Source organism: Takifugu flavidus, chromosome 8, assembly GCF_003711565.1.
Source record: "Takifugu flavidus isolate HTHZ2018 chromosome 8, ASM371156v2, whole genome shotgun sequence".
Lineage (NCBI taxonomy): Eukaryota > Metazoa > Chordata > Actinopteri > Tetraodontiformes > Tetraodontidae > Takifugu > Takifugu flavidus.
The window spans coordinates 13,041,168-13,063,094 of record NC_079527.1 but is presented as its reverse complement, the minus strand read 5'-3'; the positions used below and the strand labels follow the sequence as shown (position 1 = coordinate 13,063,094).

The 21,927-nt window shown below is 44.7% G+C and overlaps 1 protein-coding gene across 5 annotated transcripts in view; it reads left to right on the top strand.

Moving 5' to 3' along the window:
* Nucleotides 1-21,927, top strand: part of syt2a (synaptotagmin IIa) — a 43,102-nt gene that overhangs the window by 543 nt on the left and 20,632 nt on the right. For 3 of the 5 annotated variants that reach the window (XM_057041669.1, XM_057041668.1, XM_057041674.1), the window contains one exon: nucleotides 17,984-18,045. The exons of the other annotated variants lie outside the window; for them this stretch is intronic. The gene's annotated coding sequence lies outside the window, so the exon portion shown is untranslated. The remainder of the gene's footprint in view (nucleotides 1-17,983; nucleotides 18,046-21,927) is intronic. 5 annotated transcript variants of the gene reach the window in all.

Below are 21,927 nucleotides of genomic sequence, written 5' to 3'. Positions count from 1 at the left end.
GCGAAAAAGGGGGGAGGATGGGAGGGAGGGAGGCTAGTGTGGGACTCCCTGATGCTTCCAGGCAAGTTTGTGTGCACACGGTTCTCTAGTGCTGCAGTATCCCATTACATCCCAGAGCAGAGCTGCCTCAGCGTTTAGCCCAGTTCCAGGGAGGGCAAATCAAACCAGCGACCATCTTTCTAACGTCACCTTACTACTGGTTTAGATGGGAATAAAGTTTCAGTGCTTAACACTGTGGTTCGGTGTGACCAGGGGCTCTTCGTGCAGCCTATCGCTGATGTTTTACGCAAGTTCTGCTTGTTTCTTTCGGATATTAGTGGGTTTCTGAGATCTCAGATGCATTTGGGTCGGAATCTGATGATAAGTTTCGTTTAGTTTCTGCTGTTTTGGTTCCTTCAGTCGCAGTTATCGCCAAATACAGCAGCCATTCAGAGTGAGCCATCCGACCACAGCGTACATATAACCAATAAAACAATGCCCCCGTGCTCTCATTTGAGTGTTGAGGCGGTCCATTGTTCCTTTAAAATCAGCTCAAACAACAGCATGAAATGCAGCTGGTTCTCATGAGGACACTTTTTTCCAGTATACCTTTGATATCTGTGTTATTTGAAGAGGTTAACAGTGACCTCAGTAGAGTCCGTCATCTTCTCTGAGTCTGACCTTCATCATTTGTGAATGAAGGCACGCCGCTGACCAGCAGTGGGCACTGTGTGTTTTCTCTGCTAAATGTCAGAGAACCTCCTGCCGGCTGCAGAATGAGGGAATGGGACAAGAGTTTAACCGGGAAGCATTGTTACGATGAAAAAGTGCAGTCCGTCGCTGACACAGAGGGAAATCTCTCACTTCCTTTGGTGAAAAACACAAGGGCGGGACAGGCCAGAAGAGTCATCCCAGAAACTGTAATTCAGATATCAATTATTTAACACTTCAGGAAGAGGCTGGGACCTCGGTTCAGCACCTTGGACAGTTCTCGTGTCACAGACTCGCCAGATCAGACTGTTTAATATTCTGATTACAGCGTAAAACGAATGTCCTCATACCCTCCTTATATAATATACGTTTCCACTTCCATATCCATGGACGTCGTTAGCTCTTCTGGTGCTCTGCCTTTGAGAGCTTTTATTATTCATGCTCTCCTTTTAGAACGCAGTCTGCGTTGAAGAGGACAGTGTTTTTGCACAGCTGCTGAGAACCCGTCTAGTTTCATTTTTAACAACATGCGTTTTCCTGGTTTTAGCACCTCCACCTACCACCGTCCTGTCGGGGTTTGCTACAACTTGTCTGCATGGGTCAAAGCAAAGCCATTGTCATAATTAGCTTTGGCACAACAATCATTTAGGAACTCTTAGGGTGACGACAATACGACCGCAATGGAAGGGAATGTTACTTGACAAGGTAATGCAGCCTCTAGCAACTGCTCATGATGTTGCCTTGAAATCAATTTCAAAACTATTTATAAATTAGCAAAAACACCATTTTTTATTCCACTAACAAGAAAATGTAATAAAGGGATCTGAACTGTAGCTCAGACACCTGCTGTCCCACCAGGCTTTGTTTCAACTCAGGGTTCTGGGAGAAACTTGATCAGACAGGAATGATCAGCAGCCTCAGACTTTTAATGAGAAGTGCATAAGATTTCCCTCAGTGTTCCAAGAATTAGCCAGCATCCGTCGTTAGGCTTAAAGTCTGAGATCTGCTGGCGCTTCTCCACGATACATGGGTGTAAACTATGAGCCATTAATACCAAAAAATATGACAAACATTTTTAATAGTGAAACACAGATATACTGCAGGTTGATTTTCAGAGCATGGAAAGATCACAGAGATTTTTTGGACAAGGACTGCAGTGGGGCTTCGGAGGTTGTGAGGAAGTTCATTTTTGTGCCTCCTACATGTATATGTGTGAGATGTTTTGCTGTGGAGCTGCTGACCCCATCATTGCTTATCCTCTGCGCATGACACCCGCTGTCCCGGTCCGTGCCCCTGTAAAAGATGGCGCCACGCTGCCAGAATACAGTTTGCAGAAACTCCCAAAGGTTCAGAGGAGCGAAGCTGCTGCAAAAACTGCTCAAACAGATTCTTAAGCTGACATTACATATTAAAGATGAACCTGTAGAGATAAAGAGGTCAGGACGGCGTGTGTTCAACAATAAGAGTCCATTTTCTCGCAGCCTCCAAATAAATAACACGGCATCTGTTTCTGTACATTTTCCTTCAGATCTGTGCGAATGTGGATGCGAGAATAAAGATAATAAAAGTTAAAGATTTTCAGCCGTGTTTTTGGGCTTGGAGGAGCTTATATAGCAAAGAATAGAGCCGAGATAGAAAGGCAGGACAAATACAAGAGCGTGCAAGAGCAGGGGAGAGACTGAGAGGAAAGATGAATTGAGCGATTGTCAGAGGCAGAGCGAGTATGGAAGGGAGTGGGTGTGTGTAGCAGAGCGATGAGCACTGCAGTACATTGCAGTGCCCAGCCCCTGCTGCGTTCTCCGTTCACCATCCGGTTCCATGCACTGAAAAGACCCCTGCAGCAGCGCGGCGGGGCTGCCTGTCGATGAACAGCAGCCTCACAAAGAGCTTTTTGACCTGGTATTGTGGACATCTGATGATGCACAGACTTTTAAGGAGTAAAGGAGGCACGGTGTCCGCAGCAAAACCCCCCGTGCCTGCCAGTGCCTGCAGTCAGCTCCCCCCTCCCCCGGATTATGTAAGCATACAACACATGAATTTCCCTGATACCAGCTGAATCATACTTGTTTCCCTGGCCATGTTGTCCTCATTAGGGACATCTGCCTCTCTGTTTGCTTTTGTTCCAGCGGCAGCATCTTTGCAAACAGACACTCCATTGAATTTATTGAAATGACAACAATAGGGAGACGGACAACCCACCATTAAAGTCACTGTGTTTGTATGAGTGCGGTGTGGTATTTTTGGTGATAATGGCCCTCAATAATGACAGCTAATGAGCTAATAGAGGATTTCTAAGAATCTAAGCTCATATTTAAAAAACTGAATGCAGCTTCCGTCCAGGCAGCGAGTTTATGCATGAATGGCTCAGCCGGAGTAGACTGGCACTCAAAGTTGCGTTGGATTAATTAAGCAGCTGTTTTGACCTGGAAAGAAATCATCCTGTCCCTCTCTTTAAGTCACGTTCATGCAAAGACACAAACACTGGCGTGCTGATGTGGGGCGAATCCCAATCATGTGAAGGCTCGAGGAAACAAAGAGTAAGAAGCTCCTTTCTGCTCCATAGACAGTTGCTGTGTTTCCATCCCACTGCCTGCCTGGGGTGTGTGTGTGTGTGTGTGTGTGTGTGTGTGTGTGGGGGGGGGGGGGGGGGGGGGGTTAGGGGGGTTGGACGGCTGAAGCGTGAGAGCATCCCACTGTATGTTTTCTGGATTCCCTCCGCCTTGCTGATGTAGCTGATTTACTTTGTGTGAGGTGGGCTTCGGTGAAAGAGTCTGATCCTGTGAGGGATCGACTGAGATTCGTCTCTACGCGTCTCATCAAGTTTGTCTCTGATGCGCGCTAAATTAGGCAGCGGCATGTAAAGATAATTAGGCAATAAAAGCGTGCTGGTAGTGAGCCACGTCGGAGCTGAAGGTCATAATCCTTTTTAGAACATGTGTAGTGAATGTTCAAATTAAAAATCTTGTAGGAAGATTCTGGCCTGTTTTGCTTTCATTTTATTTAAACAGTCAAGCTTTGGTGTTGTTTACTTGTTAATGGTTAAAGGCGTAGAAAAAACAACAGAAATGCTTTGTGGTTTGTCACACCGAGAGTCGGAGGAAGCCGTGTTGTAGTGTGGGTGAGCTGCAGCAGGGATCCAGAGTGCTGCATTGAGCTGCATAATTAATGGGGAGAGGGTGGAGCCAGAGGCGGAGATATCTAGACCAGCAAGCAGCCCTGTGAGATGGAGCCGACTCCAGCGTGCCAACGTGTGTGTGTGTGTGTGTGTGTGTGTGTGTGTGTGTGTGTGTGTGGATTGATTGATTAAAGGCCGATGTGAAGGTGATGGAAGAATTTGATGCAAACCCAAATGAGGCACAATGACTTGTTCTTGATCCAGCAGCCTGTCCCGGCCGCCTGCTCACGGCCACAATACAGCCAGATAATCATTCAATTTTTAGGAAAACAGCCTCCTCTATGTCCAATTTGTCATAATTTTGTCTTATTCCCCCTGATTTGGAGGACAGGGTGGTGTGGGGGGGGGGACTGCAGGGGTTTTCATACTGTATTTAGTCATCTTCTGTTAAATATCCAGGTTGTTGTTCATTTTTGTCATGGAGACTTTGTGCTGACTGCTCACAAAAGAACAAGAGACTTGCTGTTTTTAGCTTCTTTGTCTTTGGAGAGAAATCTCTGTCTTCCCCCCGCGTGTCATCCGCGTCTTCGGCACTAATGCGCGTTCGTGTGCTGAACATTTGACGAAGATCACCGTGGGACGTAAACCAAAGTCAAGGCATGCATGAAGGAAATGCATTCAGGCTTCACGCGTGAGCCGTGTTAGAGCTCAGGACGCTCCTCAGCTCCGGGGTGATACTGGCCGACCGGTGACCACGCTGCTCCGCTTGCACCCCTGTCACTTAACCTCATCATCACTGGAGGTGTGCTCCACGTCCACTCTGTCGCAGCACGCCTCACCTCCTGTTCATCAAACACAGGGGCCATCTAGCCTTCTGCACATGTTTTATCTCATTTATTTATTTGTATTATTATTTTTAGCACAAAGTAGAACCGAGGGATCACAAAGAGGCCTTTGAAATACTCTCTGCACCGTTCCAAGCTCATCAACACTCTCAGGAGAAGATAATAATGACAGCAATTTCATTGCCTTTCCCCAAGAGCCACAACATCTCAGTAAATCTACTAGCTAGACATTATCAGACACACATAAAGGTGGATACAATTGAACTTTTGTGGTAGGAGCCACAGAACGGTGCAGGGCGCATCCTGTCGTATTATCAAGCCTGTTTATAAGCTGTGATTTCATATTGTAACAATAAAAATGGCCGCCGTTATGAGAGCCTGCCAACACTGTTTTCTTCGCCGGTAAACAGCTGGAAAAGTGTGGGTTTCTGCTCAGAGGAAAAGCACTTTCAAATCAATAAATATCTTTTTCAGTCGCCTGAAATCTCAGGAATGTAGAGACATTTTCTGCTCTCTCTCCTGTCTCGTGGGGGTTTCTAAAGGCAGAGCTCAGTTTCCAAGTGAGTCTGCAAATCTGACATTCAGAACACCACAAACAGCAACAGACATGATGAAAATCGCTTATGCTCAGGGTTTGGAACCGTTCTCAGCGTTGTACTATAAAACCCCCTTTAAATTAGCTGAAACTGCAGGCTGCTGCAAAGATTTTTCCTTTTAATTTTAGAGAAAGCTGCCATATACTGTGATATTCTCTGTTTGCTTTCAAATTGCAGGTGCAAAATCCTATTTTTTGTTAGAAGGACACCAGTCTGAGGGAAGCATAGAGGTGGCAAAAACACCATTTTGCTCATGTTGGTGTCATTAAATTGCTTTTCTCTTTTTGGTGGTGACAGAGAGGGACACAGCATTCAGAGAGAGACAACAAAACAGCAGTGAATGCTGACATCACACGGACCCACTCTTGTCCCGTCTTATTTATTCCTATAGTCATGAGTAACCATATGCAATATAATGCTTATCAGTTAAAGGTGATGATTTTGTTGATGTCTAAATATTCCTTTTGATGACTGCGAGTGTCCAGTGCTGTTGGAGTGTCACATACGAAGGTATAAGGAGCAACAACTCTGTTTTATCTTTCACTTGCAAAGTTGGAAATATAGATTGGATCTCTCTGGAGGATATCGGCTCCACTGAAAATTGGTCCCCATCTCCAAGAGCATGAGGGAGAATTGCAGAAATCAGTTTTTGTCCCATGATAAGGCTCTGTGGGCCCTGATAGTTGGGTCTTGTAAATAGGAGCCACCATCTAGCGTATTATATTGATCAAAACAATTGCTCTCATCCTTGTGTCCATTTACACAAGCACACTCTAATGCTACTAGCTCTGGAACTTGGAGTGAATCTTTTAACAATGTTCATTCTCAGCATGAGAATTTCCCCTAAATTAAAAACGAGTCAATAATAAAATGCTAAAGAAATTCTAGGAGGAAAATGGGCCCTAACCGAGACCGAGTCACGACTGTTTCAGGAGCATTTTCCCTCATTTTCCCTGCATGTTTGTTAACCAGACGCTTTCTTTGAATTCAGCTCTACGCGCTGCCTCCCAGCACGTCGACAGCAGCCAGGGCTTTTTATAGGCTCCTCTGATGTAGTGATGAAAGAAATTAGTTAATGTCAGACAGAAAACACACAACCTCTTTGCTGCTCAGGATCATTGCACTCTCTCCAACCTGAAAGCCCCTCTGGCTTTCAGCACTCATCAGCATCTGGATATCGATAACAGGACAGGTTATTTTGCTTGTTTCACTAAAAAAACAAAAAACTGTAGACTTCAAAGTGTAGTTTAGTGTAGTATTCAATTCAGTTACCATTCAATCCAAATACTGGCATCATTCTAAGGTGAAATAAATCCCCCTCGCCCGCAGCGGCCCTTCAACAAGGTTGAGCTGACTCAGCTTTTATTTTGAAAGACCTTGGTGGTTGGGAAATGAATGTCCAGGCAGCTGCGGAGTCTATAGTCCTCCCTGTATGGTGCTTTGGAGTTGATGTTCTGTGCATTGTCAGCTCTTATGTTAATCTAAACACTGTAAAGAGCCTTTAGTGCAGCGCAGGGTATCGTTTATCCAGGGCATGGCTGGTTTGTGCCCTCTCATTGAAATGCATCATTGGGGCTCCTAAAGTAATGGTTATTTCAACCTCTCTGGCTCAGACTTTCCTTCTAAAATGGTGGTGTTGCAGGACCTGAACCTGCAGAGAACAGCTCCAGCTCAATCCTCAGTCTAAAGCAGGCAAGCGCTTGCTCATGGTGACGGGTGGGATGGCTGCTGCTGCTCGTTCAGGCTCCTGCTGTTTGGTCGTCTGCGTGTGCTGACATCTGGAGGATACCGTTGACCTTTGAGGCGGTTGCACTCGGTAATGGAGGAGCCTCATTTGTGTCTGCACACTCCACACTAAGAGTATCAAGGGAAGTCAGTGCTGACAGAGGCCAACACGGGGATGCACCTAACTTACCGTGCAGGTTTTGATCAGTGTTGCAGTACTGTTGCTGCACATCCTCCCTGTCAACATAAAACCGCACTATCTGGAGGATTTAGAGCTTCATTTTCAGCTTGATTTTCAACCTTCTCTCTGACACCAACACTGTTAACGCTGCTTACTATATCGCTTATGCATGTTCTGCTTAGGTTTTTCCTCCCATAATCCAAAAAATATGCTCACCATGTCGATTGGAGACTTGAATTTAGCCCAAGTGTGTAAATGTGTGAATGAGTGGTGACCTGTCCAGTGTATTCCTGCCTCCTGTCTGAATAAGACAGCTGATTTTGGTGTTTAGCCAATAGGTATTTCATATACACAAGTACATTTATGTGCCAGCATGACATCAATTGGATTATACCGTCAAGCAGTTTAAATAGGAAGGCTAACAAGCTAATCACCATCAGGTGATCCTGAACGTCTTTTATAGACGTGATTTTAACTGATGATGAACAGGAAGATGCTGAGGGAGATATTTCCATTCAGATATTGTCTGGCTCTAAAAGACAAAGCACAGTTTGCCAAACAACATCTTGTTTTCCCAATAAGAGGAGGAATTCTCATTTTGGCTGTGTTGTAGGTGTCTGACGGCTGGTTGGTCATGTTTCCTCGGTGCCTCCAGGGCTGCCTAAGAGTCACATGAATCTGCATAGTGCTATTAGAGAGTAATTCTTAAATGAAATGAAATAGTCATTTTCTGCTTATCTGTTCCCTGACATGCGGCTGGAACCTTCAAGAGCCTTTTTACACAGGTCCCTTTCATTTTTGCAGCCTCGCCATTTTGGTTGTACAAAACGAAGAACTAACTCCAAATTGGAAATTTAAGCTGCGACAGAACTTAAACCTGCAGTTCACGTTGTGTTTCTGCACAGCTCATGTTGCCAGTTAAGCTGCCACCGACATAACGCGGTTGGATGGTCTGTAAAATCCTCATCATGTGGGAAAAAAACCTATATCAGAAAAGCATTCACTGTAAATTCCAATAGATTTGTGGGAGTTGTGTCCTTAAACACACATAAAAAGCCCACTGTGCAATAACAAAAGGCTGGAATTATTTCTCCTCCAGCTGTTTGAAGCCAAAGTCATTAACAGAAATGTCTGTATTTCTTTAATTACAGTATTAAATGACATTAAACCCTGCTGATGCCTGAGTCGTGCGACCTAATGTTGGGAAGGGTGTTGAAGTGCACGCTGCACTAGAAACGTGAGCGTTTGCTGCACACGCTCGTCACATCTGTTAGAAGCTTATTACAACTCGGGGGCTTCAGTTAACACCGACTTCACTGCAAACAGGGGAGAAACGTTGTGAAATCCAGTCATCAGCTTCATGCATCAGGAGTTTTTAACACCTAATTAGACTGTTTATTTGGTGACTGACAAGAAGCGATATTGTTTTTGACGCGCGTTGGCGGAGAAATAACGTGAACCCGCAGCGATACTGCAGCCATCCAGGATGCGATGTGTTGTTGAGGATGGCGCCCTCTGTGTACTGTCTGCTCCAAGACCCCAGAGAGCTCTTGAATGATTGGTTGAGGCTGTTGACAGAAACACCGTTGAAATGATGCTCAATGTCATATAAATACCAGAAAAAACACCAGGTTTATGACTTACATTTATTCTCGACACTGATGTGGGCTTGACTGTCTAACTGCATCGATTCCCCACCGTTTGTGCAAAAGTATTGCTCCAAAATATGGCTCGTCGGGCCAGTGTGGAACAGAAGAGCTGAAGGCTCTTCCTTACATCCTGCCATGCTGAAGCTCAATATTTAATGAGGAATATTTTTATGCTCTCCTTACAGTTAATTCCTTTTGCACAGGTGGAAGAGATGGGAGGATCGCTCACCGAGATATGCAAGAATAAAAAGATAATGTACGTGTATAAATGTAATGCTGGAGTTTCTGTTTACCTGACCCACATGCTCTTCTACATGAGAAGGATTAGTGTTCCGTTCTCCTGTGCACACAGCAGCCACTGGCTTCGACAAGCAGCAGATGGTGTGCTGTACATTGATTTATTAGCACATAGCCGGAGGTGGACTACTTTTTGCAAGCCTTTCTCCTCCTGAATAATAGATAGAATACTGTCAGGTGGCTCTGTATGATTTCATTTATTAGCACCGGAGTGGTGAGACTTGTGTGGGTTTTTAAGGCTTTCTGCTTTTTAATTGTTGGCTCACATCTGTCAGGATGCTCTGAGAATGAGGAAGAATGGGGCCTTTTATGGTTAAAGCTGTTGTAGGGATTGTGTGGCAGCCGTGACTTTTATGGAAACAGATGAGATGTAAGTTGCTGAAGAAGGGACCGGGGTGAAATATTTTAACTTTACAAATCAGGCTGGTTCCATAAAGATCGTCAGACCTTAGTTTTTATCGTCAACAGCACAAATAAATGTTCTATGATTGTCGTTGCGCTTTCTTCTGTCCCAGATGGCCATACCAATTAGAAAATAGTTTATGGGATTATGCATTCCGCATCGGAACCTCAGAACTACTCTGTTAGTGATTTCATGGTTGCATTAATTTGACCACAGCAGAGGAGGGAGGATGCTGTCAAGACTAAAAGGAAAGAGAATCTTTATAGAATTTTCTACCGCAGAAACATCCAGTTTTCGAGGCTGCAGAGGCTGACTGCCAGTATCTTCTGATGGCTCTGTACTTTATTTGAGGCCTGTGTACTTTTTCCACAGGCCATAAAGGCAGATATATTAGTGATTTTAGCTTTATGGGTGAAATTAAATGCTCTGTCTGTCTATGCTTCTGCCATTTTGGAAGCATAATGGAAGGAAGTTCCCCTCTGAGCCATCAGCCAGTTGACGTTTATGGTGTTTTGTAAGCATCGCCAACTGTTGGAGGGATTTTCATGGGATATAAGTCAGATATTCTTGCTGCTCAGGATGAACTGCCGCCACTTACGTCAGATTAATGAAGGAGCAAATTCCTATTATCCGGCTAGCGAGCACCCATCCTGATAACTATCAGTGTACCATCACCCTTACAGAAAGTTGGCCTTCTTTCTAATCAAATACGATTGCAATTTCTGTACTTTTGTAACCACCAATCTTGGAAATTTTATGCAGAGCTGCTAGAGAACAATTGACTGAGGGTGGATCCTGATGAAAAATGACTCCTCTCTGTCACAGACATGTCATCCAGATTACTGATGTGGTCAGCTAGCATTCCCATATATAATGACCTCCATTTTACCAGAATGCAGAAAAAAGAAATTAAAGGTCATCAGAGACATCATTCGTGTCTCTAAGACAAGTCTGATGTCTGACTAAGTGCTCTGTTTCCTCTGGTTTTATAGACGAGTACAGCAGAGTGTCATCAGCATGTCCAAAAATATAAAAAATGAATAACCTGGTTCACCAAATATGTTTAAGTTTAAATTACATATATAACAAAAGTCATGATGTGTAACACTGCTTTCAACTAAACAGCATGGTTTAGGCTGTTTAATGATCACTGCTCAGAGAACATGCAAAGTCTTCATACAATTTCTTCAGGACTACAGCTTCACTGAGGGAGTTGTCCTGTTGCTCAGATTGTGGATTAACAATTCCTAGTTGGATTTTAATTTAATGCCCAACTTCTTGTTTGACATGACTCTTCTTATCTCATTCTTTTCTGGAAGTATTGCACACAAAGAGAGGAATTATAGCAAATCGTAGGCAAACACTGTTTATCTCAATGATGAAATTTTAATCCTCCACAACAGAAACACCTCCAACCTGGAGAACAGCACACTCAGATTGCATAAAAGTTATGAAATCTCTTCCAGTTTTATCTTCAGAATGGCCACCCAACACAGGCACCCTAGAGTTCATATCACAGAAAGCTACCCTGGACTGATAAGTCAACAATTAGCATAACATTCCTCAGAGGCATCGATTGGTCTTGTCTTCTCCTCGCCTCCATCCGCTGATGCTGCTCGCAGATTTCAGGCCTACGTGAGGACAGGTGATAATAATCGGACTGCTGGGACCCTCCTAATGGGCATTTGTTATCTCACTGCTTGTTTAAAATTCAGACGTTCTTTTGTCCATATTTGAGGGGTACCATGATGATATATTTAGAAATTAATAATGTAGGTAGTCTTTGTTGTTGCTAATCCAGCGATTGCCAACACTTTTTCCCTCAGATTTGTAAACTGAGGCCAAGCTTCGCCTCCTAATTAGGGCATAAACCACGAGGCATTAAAAGTGCGTTATCAACAGCACTTAAAATGAAAACAACCTGCAGATATTTAGCTTGTTCTTTAGAGGCATTTTAATAGAACACAATGTCATCAAGCCGCGAGGCATAGCATAAATATCTGGTTTTAATCAAATCTGAATGTGCTGTTGTGGTCGAAAGGCCGGCGCCTGATTTGGTTTTTAATGAGGACTTAATTAAATATGACTCTCTGTCTACTTTACAGATAATCTCGGTTAAATATCGCAGTGTTCGCAGGTCAGATACTTGTGTTCTTCAGCTGGAGACACTCACTGTTTGAACACACAAGAGCCGTCCAGGAAGGTAATGCCATTAATTAAAATAATTAACAGCTCGTTCGCCGTTGAGGGTATTCGTGTGTTTAACTGTTAAATGGCAGCAATTTTTCACTCCAGAAGCTGTCAATACCATGTGCAGATAAGCTGCAGCCTGCAGTGTGCCTTAGGCCGTTTCTACTTTCATTTAGCATATTGAGACTCAGCAGTACTCACTGGGTTTGGTACAGGAGCACTCAGATTTACCTGGAGAGGGTGTTTTAAAGCCAGGAAAGACAATATTCTGCAGCAGGACTGCGAGGGCAGCGTCAGCAGCCTGACAGCGGGGCACCAACACCGGCGATCCATCCTGCACCATGACTTTTGGCTGACACGTGCATGTTCAGGCCTCTCCACTGTCAGGCTGGTGCAGGTTGCACGATGGAGCACAAACGATGTGAGCGGGGTCCTGGCCTCTTGTTTTGGAGTTGGTGGGCTTCCCAGTTTCAAACCAGTTTGGGCTGAGCCAAGGTCAAGTTGGTTAACACAAGTGAAGTGGCAATAAGCCAGTTGTTTCTGCTAAACTGGTAGAATGTCTGCCGGCATGAGGACACTCGTAGTGCCAGTTAAAGTTTAAACATCTGTGGTGAGCAGTTGGCTGGATGGTCAGATGATCTGCAGATCCTCACAGAGTTTAAAAGAAACCTAAAGGCAAGGGAGGGTTGTAGTCCTCCAGGTCAAGTCAGGAAGATGTCAAAACTCGAGATGGCAGAATAGTCATGGATTTAAAGTTATAACAGTTGTAGGGTGTTCACGTTTCGGGGCAGTGAAGATTGTTCTCTTTTGTAAGTTTTAATCGAGGAAAAAACGTTATTTGAGCTTTGTTATTTCACAGACGTGTAACGGATGTGAGTGTGCTGGGTCTCTTAATGTCTTCTGTGGGTTTGAAGTGCCTTTAAGAGTGTAGTGAGGCATATTTAAGGGCCAGGTTTATGCAGGCTGAGTCAGTTTTTGGGTGCAGAGCGGTCATCACGAGAGGTTAACTGTCACAATCGGTCTGCGTTTGACTAATGATGCAGGATTTAGGCCTGTCGTGCAGACGAGCTCAGTGACCGTCTGAAGGTGAGTGATTGCCGTGAGCAGCCGCTCTTTTTTTCTCCTTCTTCAGCTTGTCTGTTTGTCCTACGCTACCTTTGGCTGTTTCCAAGCTGTGAAAAATAGCAGCCAGCCTCTTCTTGTCATTTCTGGAGTTTCGTAACGAGACGGCCTTCGTTATTTCAGCCTTTTCGGGCCCACAAATCATGAAATAGGATCATGAGGATGAATTGCTGCATTGGTTTGGAACAAATGATTGGGTTAGGTAATATAGTTTACTGCGTTGAGAGGCCCCGTCCAATAGAAACTGCTGCTTACAAAGCACATTACTAAAATCTCTCTGACATTTATAGGAATTTGTCGGCCCCCTGGGGAGTTTGTTGTTTTCTTGGGCCACGCTGCTCTCAGGAAACGTGTAATTCAGAGACATTGAATTCTGGAGGCGTTGGAGTATTGTTTCCCTTCTCCATGTGTCATTGCACAGATTACCCTCTGCTGTATTAGTCTACCAATTATTTCCATTACATTAATACGACGGTAAGTCAATATTTTAGCATTCAGTCTGCCAACACACCTTTAGATTTATTCAGCGTTATTGCTCGTAAGAGGATCTCTTTATTTATTAAACAACACTTCGTCTCTGTCCAGTGTGCCTTTTAAATATAGTTCATTCACTGTTTAAGCAGGGAGGGAAGCCATTATTTTGGGATTGTGTGCCCCCGTTCTTCCCCATTTCAGTCAGATTGAATGATGAATCGCCTTATTTCTGCACACAGGTCCCGTCTCCCCGTGAACGGGTGGCTCCTGCCAGGTTAAATAAACAGCAGCTTGTGAAATTCATTCTTTTCCTTAAGAAAGGCCCCCAGAATGAAACCCTTCTGGTTATGCTGTGTCATACAGCTGACAGAGCTGACAGAGCTGACAGAGCAAGCACCCAGACGGCACATGGGGATTGTTTGCATGCAGCCATTTTGAATTTAGCTGCAACTGATGTTTTTTTTTTAATGCTTTAAAACTACAATTGTTTCTAGAATGAATCACTAATATTCCTGAATCTGGTAGGATTGCTCGTGGCTCTTGCTGTCATTTTTCTGCTCTGACTGCTGCTTTTGGTGCACAGTTCTGCAGCAGAATGAACGTTCATGCACTAAAGGTCACCGCAGGAAGGCTGCGCTGAAACCATGAGGGGGATCTGATAACAAATTCAGTTACACGTCCACATTTGTTTCAACCAGTTTCATAACAGCTTCTACAAACCATCTTCTAGAAGAAGGTTTACATATCAAATAAATAATAACAGGACTCATTTAGTGTCTCATGGGGGCCAAATTTAAATGATGCATTCAAATGCACCTTGAAAAACCTTGAATCAACATCACTCTAAAAGCTATCTCTTTCTGTGATATTATCTGACCTATTCTACCTTCAATCCACATCAATCCTCACACTTTGAATGATTCAAGCGAACGTTGGTGAATTTCTGACATTTAGCGTCTTCCTCATCTGTGTTCTGGCTCCACATCAGAGCACATCAGAGTGTCATCAACTGCTGCTTTCTGCTGACTGTGGAAGAGCCACAAAGTCAGCGACCTGTCATGTAAGCAGCCACCCATCACGCTCGTCACCTTTTTACACCCGGGGAAGCCTTCACTCACATCCAAACAAACCGAGCAGGGTCGTTGAACGCCCAATTTAATGAATATTATTAAGAATCAATTGCTGACGCAGCTTTATTTCACATCTATGGGAAATCTGTAAATAAAATGTATTTGTGAATTTGATGATTTTTAGATTGTGCCCTCTTCTAGCCATGCCAAGAACATCTTCTTTCCTCTCTCTGCTTCACATTCCTGCACGTTTGAGCCACCTTAAACCCTGAGATGTAACAAGCCAGCAGGCTTAAAGAGGAGCTGCTTTGTGCAACTCACTGTAGGCGTTGCAACATTTCACAATGTTAAAAACGCTCTTTGTAGCCCGCCTAGCAGTCCTCACCAAGGTAACTCGCATCAAAGCGGCCTTTGCGGTCGTGCATGCGCGCATTCATCCATCTGTGCATGCTCGTGGCTGCCGTGAGAGGGCCGGTTATTTAATACGTTCGCCTGCCTACCCGCTCTACGTTAAACCCCTGCATTGCAGCACTGCCAGTGGGATTTCAGCAGGCACGGCCCTTTTTTCTCTCCGCCACCCTCACAATAGACAGATTAAATTTGGGCCATATCCCTCCTGTGCGAAGAGCCTCTCACTCACACATGCACAGTCCCAGGTGTCGCATGTTATGCTCGAGAGAACGAAGGGCAGCTGAGACACCCCCCCACCCCCACAACCCCACCCCCCCTTCCAAATTCTCATGGAGCCTCTCTTTGCCCCACATGAATATCCCCCCTCCCCTCCATGAGTGGGACTCATGTTGAAGCACGTGTCTTGGAAGCAGACAGAGGGAAATGAAACACGAGGTCCTCGAGGGTTCTGCAGTTCAAACGCCGTCTTCCAGGCTGCGCTGTAATCTTTTCAAAGCAGAGACTTTTCTCTCCGCCGGGGCAGCAGCGACCCCCCTTAATGAAACTGGTCCTTTGGAGAGTCTGAGGCCACATGAATCAATTTCTCTCTGGTGGGCAACACGGCCATTTATATTTTGAAATATGAGGGAAAACAAAGGTTTGTTTAAAAGCTGTTACCTTCCGCTGATTTGAGTAATGACACACACGCGCCGTTACCGAGCCGCGGCCAGGAGAGACAACCGCGGCGCTGCTGCTGAATTAATGCTCACTTTATATCTGATGAACATCCCATTTATCTGCTGTGGATTTTGGGCAGCAGTAACAGTCCCAGGACGCCGTGTGGGAATCCTTCTGGCCTTGTGCAGAAAGTGAAAGTTCCCTGATAGCTGCAGCCAGTGTGATGACAGTAAACTGTGTGTGCCATGAGATGTCCGTGCAGATGCTTGGATGTCTATTACCAAGGGTACAAGCTGACCAACGTTTACCTGTGAAATAGCTGAAATCTCCAAACTGGCGCGGTGGGATTCATCTGACCCACCCACATTTGACCCATCTCTAAGTTCTTTTCTGATCACTTAATCCCATAATTGATTGAATGAACTGATTGTCAGTGTTCGCTGTGATGTTACGCCATTACCAGGGTCTGGTCTGGACCTGAGGACCAAACGATGAGTTTCATTAAATGTTTTTTTTTTGGGTCCTTTAGGGTGGTAGATTGCTGTCGGAAGGATCCAATTATGTTCCGAGAGAGGCAATTCCCTTTTACGTGATTGTATCTGAGAACCTGCACTTTGGAGCCTGTCGTTCCCATCAGCTAACCAATATGTGATTGTTTGACTTTTTTCTTTTTTTTGACCAAGGTATGACCTTTATGTTTGTCCTCGCGGGTTAAAATTGCAGGAGCTGTAGCTTCTTAATTGACGGCATGATTGCCAGATGAGGTATTTCTCCCAAATATTCTCTCCTACCAGTGTATCTTTTTGGATTGTTGTGGCAGAAATGTGCCACGTAGCGACCTGAAAGAAGGCAGCCTCGCTGAAAGAGCCGATAAAGCCGAGTCAGCGAATCCCGGACGTGACGGCGCTGCGTTGTTCCGTGCGTTAAGACTACGTTGTCGCTGAAACGCGCTCTTACCGTGGCGGACAAGATCCGTTGTTTTTCTGCTTGTGTTTTCCTCTATTTTGGATTCAGCCTTTGTCGTTTGACCTTTGTTAGAATCAATGAAAATGTCACTCGTGTCGTCGGAGTACTGCAGTGTGAAGCGGCGCTGCTGTTTCACCCCGTCCCCCACCACACCCCCACCCCCACCCCCGTCACCGCAGCCACTCAGCCTGCAGAAAACAACTCACTTTGACAGTTTCATAGTATATCAATGAGGACTGCAGGTATTTGGCTGCACAGCCTCCCAAAGAGAACACAGTCCATTTTTCTCCGTGTAGCATGAAAGGACGCCGCGGCCGTCCGCGTCCGTCAGCAGCCGCCCGGTTCTCTGGAGATGTTTTGAATCAAGGATGAAGATCATCAGACTGTAACAGAAAAACAGTGTTTGGGCTCATGGGCGTTCTTACTTAAGCATTTCAAAATTGGAAATAAAAGAGAGATCGATAAAGCATAAAGGAATACTCAACAGTCTCAAGCGAATCCTGGCCTTGTGGCAACTTTTCTCCATTAAAAGTGAAGTTGTTATCTCCCGGTGTGGAGGTTCTTTTATGACGCAATTAAAATAAGTCAATTAACTCCAGCGAGTCATGAAATTGATTGTTTTGCCAAGATTTTAAAAAAAGCAAACCTACCCACAAATGGGTTGTTCCAAATGTTGAGAAACCGGACTGATTCCGTTCGTGCTGCATGTTTGCACCCGTGACGCCGGCGATGGTCTGATTTCTGTCGCTGATTTCCTCCCAGCACGAGTTTGACACTCTCACGTATCTCTTGTGTTTCGCCGCCCAACTGTTAACTTTCAAAGTTTCAGTGTGACGCAAACCAACAAACTGTTCATCAATAAGGTTAAAAATTGTATCTCTATCGTAATAAATCTCTTTTTTAAAACTCAAATGCCTGTTTATTATTGTGAAAAGTCCAGTTTGTTGACTTTGCTCATGCTAAGCTAAATGCTAAGCAAAAAATTCAACAGCGTAAATACACACCTCCCAAATCAGGCAAATATTCATTCATTTTATTTCAGAAGGAGCCACTTTGAATTCATTTGACAGCAATTTCAATTACTAAATAAGGCCGGACAGCCCTGTTGCTACATTTTCTGCGGCATGAACGTTGAACTTTGGTGTGGTTCCCTTTGGTTCCTTTTCTTTAAAAATGGAACTTCAGGGCTGGTGAAGCCCAGTTTGCAGTGGATGGATGCCAGATGCTGCAGCTGGGTGGGTGAAAGCGGTTGTCTTCAGGCATTCATCGGCGGGTGTCAGCTCTCAATTTTCCACTCTTGTCTCCAAATTGCTTTTGCTGGAATATCTTGTGTATTTCCTGGCCCATTTTCTCATCCTCAAGTGTTCATGGAGTTTTGTCAGAAATATCAGTGACTGTGACAGCTTGTTTCAACCTCCTCTGCCTCTCGATGATTATCAGGCTTCACAAATTTGTTGCTGTTTTATTGAGAAATAATGAGACATTCGAGTACCGCGGCAACACTAATATGAGATTTTATCCCGAAAATTGTCTGAATTGCCAACAAAAATGTTCCTCTGCTTCTCTAAGTAAGAATCTTCTTGCTTTTTCAGGGTGTGGCAACATTTTCACTGTGACTTCGCTCCAACCACTTTTCAAGATTCCAGATTTGGCTGTGAGTAACCCACCATCAGATATTACGTTCCTCAGCTGTTGGTCCGCGTCCATCACTGTCACTTTCCATTGTCAGAGCAGACAGGTCACATCACATTGTTACACGCCCCCCTCCAAACCTCCTCCGCAGCACCGCTTTCAGAAATATCATCCATTTCTCCTGGGTTGAGAAGTCGAACTTGTCTGTTCTGTCTTTGTGTGATGTGCAGCCCAGATGGCCTGCTGACTACGCTTGGATGCTCTCTGATACTCTCCAGTTATGTTACCCCCTCTTGTAGCTGAGCACTGACACGCCACTCACCATCAAAGGAAAAAAATTAGCTGCTCACTTTCGGACTTTTGATGTGAGCGAGAAGTGTGATTGATTTAGACTTGATTCCGCAGCTTCCATTTTTATTGAAAGTTGCAAGAATAAGAGAGACCGGATGTTTAGCTAAAGCTGGCTCCAGTAATTCTGTAATCCTACTAACTATCAGATGCTACATGAACTGGGGTCCAGAAGCAACAATTGTCGAGCTCCAAATATGGGAAAAATCATTTTTTTAAGATTTAATGGGTCTCGTTGTCTGGAGACATATATTAATTCAATATTCAGAATTGCATTATGGGTGTTACTCTCTGATTGAGCGTTTAATAGACTGTTGTCATTTGGCCACTTTACACACTTAAAAACACATTCAATACTCACTCACTCTTAGAGTGAGACACAAACAGTTGCTGTGGCAGCGTCAAGAGCAGCGCTGGTCATTAAATCAAACAGTGTCTGTCTATAACATCCGACGCTATATAATATAATCCTGGTTTATACTTGGAAATTTTTGAGATTGAGTCCTAAAATTCAGCAAAACATTTACAAAAAAAAGTGGCCAGCTGTAAACCACTAGATGTCAGCAGGAAATGATGTATTTTGTGTTTTCCCACTCCCCCATCTGCTCTCCCAGGAGGAGGAATGGCGTGGTGAGGAGGAGGGTACGGCCCACTGTGAACGGGCGTGATTTACTGTAGGCTAGCATCACTGTGCACCATCACGGTCTGCACACTCCAGCACTCAGCTGATTAATCTGAGACATTTCCATGAGTGATGGACGCGCCGCTACCTCAGAGGCTGCAGAAAGCTAATAAAACCCAAGCGGACAATAGTCACACCTGGAAGGACGATTACCAGGCGCTGCTTTCGGAGCGACTCTGCTCCTCCAGCCTTCTGCCATCATTGCGGCCTCTCTGCCCCGTGTCAGCCCTGCCGTTATTAACATTGATCAGCTGAACATCAGCTGGATGAGAGTTCATTCCTCAGGGATGGGTGGGGGCGCAATTAGCGGCTGGAATATAAGCGGTGCCATTCGAAGTTAATGAATGCAGCCTCACGTTCAGCCTATTTACCAGGACAGGAGTATAAGGAGTAATTCCTACCAGAGATAGAAAAGCTAACTCCCAAAGGAAGGACCTTCTAGATGTGTTTTCTCAGTTTAACACTCCATCTTGGCATCGTGCGCTTAAACATATTTGTTTCTAGAGGCCGCGGCAATGTGTTACAGCTACGCTTCAAAGCAAAAGTATTAAATAAAAATTAGATTTAGAGCGAGGCATCAGAGCAGAGCTCAGTCGGGTCCCATCCGCGCTGCGGCGTGCACCTCCAGCTGAAACCACTCAGAGCTCACACCTGCAAATTAGACCCGAGGCGGCGACCAACAGATGGCACGACGGCGTTTAACAAATACGGAGTTGGACAAGAGTTGGGCATCAGCTTTACAGTGTTTGTCCACATCAGCTGACCACCGCCATGCACAGATTGTCTAGCAGGCGCAGATAAAAGGCCTTCATTCAGCCGGGTGCTGCAAAAGCCGAGAAATTAGTTAACAGGTAACAGATGAGGCGTAATTACCCCATCCTAGGCTGAGTGCCCCCTTCAGCTGATTGACCGAGACATTACAGGTGGATGAATACGCAAATGAGCTTCAGACAAACTGCATATGCTCCACTTTATCTACAATTCTGCTTTGTAGTCCAAGTTCCTCCATTCTGTTCTGATGGATATTCCAGTCCCGCTGGAATGTTGTGGCCTGTGTGACCTCTGACCTATTGTCAGATGAATTGAAAATCAAGTCGTTATTTCCAAAATTGCAGAGGGAAACACACTGTGGAAGAGTTCCTTTCCCGTCTGACTGTGCCAGACTAAAAATAGGCGCTCACAAGGAGACGCAGTGTGGTTCAATGATGGCACCACCCCACAGAGGGGGGGACGTGGCATTTTCTGCTTAATGCTTCCCTTTATTGGAGCTTTCTAAAAAAAAATCTTATTTTCCTCTCAAATACTGCCAGTACAGTCAAAAACAAAGGCACAGTGACATGAATAGTTGCCCATAAGAGCAGTGCATGTCTCTACATGTCTCCCTAACATGCACGTCTTAGTAAATATGCATTTTAAGTTAAATCTCTGCTGAGTCTGTTTAGTGGAACGTGAGGACTTATGGAGGTTTTTGTTGTTGTTGTTTGCATCGTCTCGATGAACTGGTCATTTTTTAAAATCCTCTTTATGCTTCTATGGGACCTTTGACATGCATCACGGTGCCAGTGTGGCTCATCATGGGTTTTTCCACGCTCACATGCCTGTTTGAAGGTGCTGCAATAGCGTCCAATAACACCTTCCTAGACACGCCGCTTTTACAGCGACCCTTCCGGAAGAGCGAGCTAGCGTTAGCATCGCTGGCTGATCCCAGTGCTGAGAAATGGCTACAGACAGGGAACAAATTTCATTACTCTGTGTCCAGCTGGAATGTTCTGAAATGACCAAAAAAAGGGGCCCTTTTTTCTCTCTCTTTCTGTTTCACTGATTGAGATTTCATTGATTCCTTGTTGGAGTGCTCGTCGCTGGCCAATAAGGAGGGTGATTCACTCAGGGGACAGTGATAATTCTCCGTGACACACAGTGATGCCCGTTGGGCTCCAGACTGTCTGGTCCAGCATCGGCATAAAGCGAAGGAGTGCGTCATATCTTAATTTACGCACTAACACGACTACTGAAAAAATTCTGACCACCGAACAAGTGTTTAGCCAGCAGCTTTGTAATCTTCATTTAGATATTTTTCCAGGGCTGTGGCATTTTTTGACTAACATTCATGCTTTATAAGCTGTCAAACCCTGTTAGCCAGTGACTCGGTGTTGGATTAAAATCAGCCCTCGTGACTGTGGGAGTGATTCAGACCCACAAACATAATTCAGATAAACGGATGGAGCGAGCGAGAGAGATAGAGACAGCAGCAGACATCTACTGCAGCACACAAACAGCCAATAATGCTTCAGCTTGTTTATGATAGAGAGGTCTTTCTGTCATCATTTACATCCCCTCTTATGTTTTAGCGTTCAAATAAGCTAAAGAGTTTTTTTTAATCTATACTTTAGACATATGGTGTGATTAGATGAAAGAAGACAGGAGGAGAGGTTTGCAGCAGATTTAGGAAAGAAGGTTCATCCAAATCTAGCATGACTCTAATTTCCGTCCCAATTTCAACAATTAGCATCTCGTGGTATGAAAATGGAACATAAGAAGCTCACGCAGCAGAAGGCAGAAGAAGATATGTTAACCCTGAAAAACACAGATGCATAATGCATCTTTATTTAGGTTGGAAAAACACACACGCCAAGGATATACGTGACGGGTCGGCTTCGAGGTGAACCCCTGGAGCCAGCCCCTGCCTGGGAGCCCAGATCTTTTCTTTCCTACCAAAACTGGACAGTTTATGGAAGCAATCTGTAAGCCAAAGCAGCAGTATTCCAGCATCCAGCTCAGTAGAGAATACAGAGAAAGCTACGTATGTGAGACCAGGCGGCCAATATGGATCCATGACATTATAGTGAGGGTGGCTGTGCACACATGACGGAGGAT